Source organism: Monodon monoceros, unplaced genomic scaffold (assembly GCF_005190385.1).
Source record: "Monodon monoceros isolate NGI ecotype Baffin Bay Population unplaced genomic scaffold, NGI_Narwhal_1 Super_Scaffold_22, whole genome shotgun sequence".
Classification (NCBI taxonomy): domain Eukaryota; kingdom Metazoa; phylum Chordata; class Mammalia; order Artiodactyla; family Monodontidae; genus Monodon; species Monodon monoceros.
In genome coordinates this window covers 61978148-61984512 of record NW_021703779.1, presented here as the reverse complement: position 1 = coordinate 61984512, position 6365 = coordinate 61978148, and positions in this window count along the sequence as shown.

The following is a 6365-nucleotide window of genomic DNA, read 5'->3' as shown; positions in this document are numbered from 1 at the left end:
GGCCAGACCTGACTTCAGTAACATCTTTATTGCAGAAAACCTGGGCATTTTGAAAGAGACTGCCACAAATTTAAATGAGATTTAGAACAAGGTAGGATTAACAAGGAATACGGGTGCTCTGAGGATTATGAGAAGGCATTCCCCCTCCTTCTCACTAACTACCTTCGGGGAAATTGAAATAAAAATCAGAGGGAAAACTTCTAAGGCCCTTGTAGACACAGGGGCTACATTATCTGTTCTTAACCCTACCCTTATTCATTGCCCTCTCCCTCAGAATAAACAGTCGATTCAAATGATAGGGGTTTCTAATTTACCTATACAAGTTTTTAAACCAGCACCAATAAATTTTCAGTTAGGAACTATCATTGGAAGACATGTTTTCCTTTTGGTAAAATGTGCTCCAATTCATTTAATAGGATGAGACTTTCATAGGCATACAACAGCCATATTATCTTTCCACCAAAGGGTGAAATTATTTTAGATTTATAAAACTTAGATGCAGACAAGAACATAATTACCAAGAAACTGATGGTAATGAAAACAAGAGTTTGGACAGATGGAGAGGAAGTTAACTACTGTTACAAGTGCCTGAGGAATTATGGTCATCCTCCTCCTCAGACATTGGGAAAATCAAGTCAGCTACTCCCATTAAAGTAACTATCGATAATTCCAAGCCTCTACCCAATATTTGACAATATCCACTTAGATCAGAGGCATCAAATTGAATTCCTATTATTCAGGAATTCCTCAATAAAGGACTTATAATTCCTTGTACCAGTCCTTGTAATAGCCCTATTTTACCAGTAAGAAAGTTAAATGAGGAAGGCTGAAGGTTTGTTCAGGATCTGAGAGGTATAAATACCATTGTGATCCCTTGCTACACTGTGGTTCCTAATCCTCACACCCTGCTCTCAGCCGTTCCAGCAGACACCTGTTATTTCTCAGTAATAGACCTATGTAGTGCATTTTTTAGTATTCCAGTGGAAGATGAAAACCAATACCTCTTTGCCTTTATGTGGGAAGATCATCAGTATACTTGGAGAGTTATGCTGCAAGACTATACAGAAGGACCCACTTATTTTTCTCAAATACTTAAAGCTGATTTAGCTGTTCACTTCCTTAATGGCTCTGTTTTGATTCAATATGTAGCTGATTTGCTTTTGTGTTCAAGAACTGGACAAGACTTTCTTTATTTTATATTTATTTATTTATTTACTTATTTGGCTGTGCTGGGTCTTAGTTGAGGCACATGGTACCTTTGTTTTGGCATGCAGGATCTTATAGTTGCAGCATGTGGGCTCTTAGTTGTGGCATGCATGTGGGATCTAGTTCCCTGGCCAGGGATTGAACCCAGGCCCCCTGCATTGGGAGCATGGAGTGTTAACCACTGGACCACCAGGGAAGTCCCCAAACAGGACTTTCAAACAGAAACTGTCTGTAACAACAATTAGCCTCTAAGGGACATACAGTGTCTAAAAACAGACTGCAATTCTGTTTACCAATTGTGAAATATTTGGGTCATTTGATATCCTAGGAAGGATTGTTAATTGATTCTGAAAGAATTAAGGGAATCCTGGCTTTCTTGCTACCCAAAACAAAGAAATAGCTAAGAGGATTTCTAGGTTTGACTGAATACTGTAGGAATTAAGTACCTACTTTTCCCCTAATTTCCCAACTCCTCTATGTGTTACTTAAGTACGACTGATCAGGCCCAATTGAAAGGACAATAAAAGGAGAAAAGGCTACAGATGCCTTAAAAATCTTCATTGACTCAGGCTCTGGCATTAGGCCATCCTAATTATAAATTACCATTTTTTCTTTTTGTGCATGAAGATAAAGGAAATGCCCTAGGGGTGTGTTAACTCAGAAGCGTGGTGACCAGCATCAACCCATAGGATAGTATAGCCACCACCTAGATTCAGCGGCAAAAGGAATCCCACCCTATATGAAGGTTGTTTCAACAACAGCTCTCTTGTTCAAAGTTACTGAAGAGCTCATAATGGGGTCTACTTTGACTATGTTTCACATTCAGTGGAATCTCTTTTAAATTCTCATTATACTCAGCACTATTCTGTGAGTAGACTCACTTCTTACAAGGCATTGTTGCTTTCTTTGTCTAATATTATTATACTTTGGCTCAATGTGATAATCTTAACCCCACAATTTTGCTTCCAGTGTCACAGGAAGAAAACACCACATCCGTATTTCACTAATGGATTATCTTCTTACTCCTAGGAATGATTTACAAGAAATCCTATTGATAATGCTGACTTAAGTTTGTTTACAGATGGATCTTACTTAAAAGATGAACACGGACATTACTGTGCTGAAAATGAAATAACATCCACTGTGGACATAACTGAAACTTCTTACTTACCAGAACCAAAGTTGGCACAACAAGCTGAATTAATTGCTCTAATCAGGGTTTCTCAGCTAGCCAAGGATCAAATAGCAAATATTTATACTGATAGTCACTATGATTTTGGAGTGGCTCATGATTTTGGAATGCTCTGGAAGGAAAGAGGATTTCTTTTTTTTTTTTTTTTTTTTTTTGCGGTATGCGGGCCTCTCACTGTTGTGGCCTCTCCCGTTGTGGAGCACAGCTTCCGGAAGCGCAGGCTCAGCGGCCATGGCTCATGGGCCCAGCCGCTCCACGGCATGTGGGGCCCTCCCAAACCGGGGCACGAACCCACGTCCCATGCATCGGCAGGCAGACACTCAACCACTGCGCCACCAGAGAAGCCCTGAAAGAGGATTTCTTACTTCCTCAGGGAAGCTCATAAAAAAATGGGAAACTAGTCTCAGAATTACTAGACTCCATAATTACCCAAACAATTGGCCATTATCAAAATACCTGGACATTCCAAATCTGATTCAATAGAGGCTAAATGGAATCAATTCACAGACTCGGCAGCTAAACAAGCTGCTTTAAGTTCTATTTCTGTCCAGCTCTGAGAATGTCCACTACTTAAACTTGACCCCAATTTAACTGTTAAGAAATTTCCCCTACAGGTTCAAGAATTAGCCCCAAAAGATGAAAAAGAAATATGGAAGAAGAAAACAAGATTCTTTGATCCCACCTCACGAATATGATTTGGAAAATAATAAGAGGCTTATAGTGCCCATGGGGGCTCAGTTACCCTTACTCCAGCACATGCATTCCCTGACCCAACAGGCTCCTGAAAAAATAACTCTATGGAGAAAAGAGCACATTTCGAAGCGCTCCTCAATGGTAGCCAAAAAGGCATATACTGGATGTATTATTTGCCTTAAATATAATCCCAGAAAACGACTCCATTGGTCACAAGGTCACTTTCCCATTCCTAGGGGACCCTTTGAGGTATGGCAATTGGGCTTCATCCAAATAACACAATCTCAAGGATATGAATATATTTTGGTAATGATCTGTAAGATTTCACACTGGGTTGAAGCTTTTCCGTGCAGAACAGCAACAGCTTTAACAGTAGGTAAATTACTATTGGAAAGAATAACTCCTGTTTGGAGGATCCCTTTCAAGTTGCACCGCGACCAAGGAACTCACTTTACTGGGAAAATAATAAAATCCATATTTGGCCAATAGTGTGCTTACCACCTCCAATCTTCAGGATTGGTAGAAAGAATAAACAGTATTATCAAAACTCAATTGACAGATAGCCTCATCTACCAGAGGGCAGACAGCAGAAGCAAGAAGAACTACAATCCTGCAGCCTGTGGAACAAAAAACATATTCACAGAAAGATAGAAAAGATGAAAAGGCAGAGGGCTATGTACCAGATGAAGGAACAAGATAAAACAACAGAAAAACACCTAAATGAAGTGGAGATAGGCAACCTTCCAGAAAAAGAATTCAGAAAAATGAGAGTGAAGATGATCCAGGACTTAGGAAAAAGAATGGAGGCAAAGATGGAGAAGATGCAAGAAATGTTTAACAAAGATATAGAAGAATTAAAGAAGAAACAAACAGAGATGAACAATACAGTAACTGAAATGAAAAGTACACTAGAAGGAATCAATAGCAGAATAACTGAGGCAGAAGAACGGATAGGTGACATGTAAGACAGAATGGTGGAATTCACTGCTGTGGAACAGAAAAAAAAAGAATGAAAAGAAATGAAGACAGCCTAAGAGACGAGGGGAACAATATGAAATGCAAAAACATTCACATTACAGGGGTCCCAGAAGGAGAACAAAGAAAGACAGGACCCGAGAAAATATCTGAAAAGATTATACTTGAAAATGTCCCTAACTTGGGAAACGAAATAGCGACCCAAGTCCAGGAAGTGCAGAGAGTCCCATACAGGAAAAACCCAAGGAGAAACACGCCAAGACACATAGTAATCAAACTGGCAAAAATTAAAGACAAAGAAAAATTACTGAAAGCAGAAAGGGAAAAATGACAAATAACATACAAGGGAACTCCCATCAGGTTAAGAGCTGATTTCTCAGCAGAAACTCTACAAGCCAGAAGGGAGTGGCATGACATATTTAAAGTGATAAAAGGGAAGAACCTAAAATGAAGATTATTCTACCTGGCAAGGATCTCATTCAGATTCAATGCAGAAATCAAAAGCTTTACAGACAAGCAAAAGCAAAGAGAATTCAGTCCCACCGAACCAGCTCTACCAAAAATGCTAAAGGAACGTCTCTAGGCAGGAAACACATGAGAAGAAAAGGGCCTACAAAAACAAACCCAAAACAATTAAGAAAACGGTAATAGGAACATACATATCGATAATTACCTTAAACGTGAATGGATTAAATGCTCCAACCAAAAGAAACGGGTTTGCACAATGGACAAACAAACAAGACCCATATATATGCTGACTACAAGAGACCCACTTCAGACCGAGGGACACACACAGGCTGAAAGTGAGGGGATGGAAAAAGATACTCCATGCAAATGGAAATCAAAAGAAAGCTGGACAGTAATCAAGACAGTATGGTACTGGCACAAAAACAGAAATATAGATCAATGGAACAGGATAGATAGCCCAGAGATAAACCCACGCCCATATGGTCACCTTATCGTTGATAAAGGAGGCAGGAATGTACAGTGGAGAAAGGACAGCCTCTTCAATAAGTGGTGCTGGGAAAACTGGACAGGTACATGTAAAAGTATGAGATTAGATCACTCCCTAACACCATACACAAAAATAAGCTCAAAATGGATTAAAGACCTAAATGTAAGGCGAGAAACTATCCAATTCTTAGAGGAAAACATAGGTAGAACACTCTATGACATAAATCACAGCAAGATCCTTTTTGACCCACCTCCTAGAGAAATGGAAATTAAAAAAAATAAACAAATGGGACCTAATGAAACTTAAAAGCTTTTGCACAGCAAAGGAAACCATAAACAAGACCAAAAGACAACCCTCAGAATGGGAGAAAATATTTAAAAATGAAGCAACTGACAAAGGATTAATCTCCAAAATTTATAAGCAGCTCATGCAGCTCAATAAAAATTAACAAACAACCCAATCCAAAAATGGGCAGAAGACCTAAATAGACATTTCTCCAAAGAAGATATACACACTGCCAACAAACACATGAAAGAATGCTCAACATCATTAATCATTAGACAAATGCAAATCAAAACTACAATGATATATCATCTCACACCAGTCAGAATGGCCATCATCAAAAAATATACAGACAATAAATGCAGCAGAGGGTGTGGAGAAAAGGGAACACTCTTGCAATGCTGGTGGGAATGTGAATTGGTACAGCCACTATGGAGAACAGTATGGAGGTTCCTTAAAAAACTACAAATAGAACTACCATATGACCCAGCAATCTCACTACTGGGCATATACCCCGAGAAAACCATAATTCAAAAAGAGTCATGTACCAAAATGTTCATTGCAGCTCTATTTACAATAGCCCGGAGATGAAAACAACCTAAGTGTCCATCATCGGATGAATGGATAAAGAAGATGTGGCACATATATACAATGGAATATTACTCAGCCATAAAAAGAAACGAAATTGAGCTATTTGTAATGAGGTGGATAGACCTAGAGTCTGTCATACAGAATGAAGTAAGTCAGAAAGAGAAGGACAAATACTGTATGCTAAAACATATATATGGAATTTAAGAAAAAAAAATGTCATGAAGAACCTAGGGGTAAGACTGGAATAAAGACACAGACGCACTAGAGAATGGACTTGGGGATATGGGGAGGGGGAAGGGTAAGCTGTGACAAAGCGAGAGAGAGGCATGGACATATATATACTACCAAACATAAGGTAGATAGCTAGTGGGAAGCAGCCGCATAGCACAGGGAGATCAGCTCGGTGCTTTGTGACCACCTGGAGGGGTAAGGTAGGGAGGGTGGGAGGGAGAGAGATGCAAGGGGGAAGAG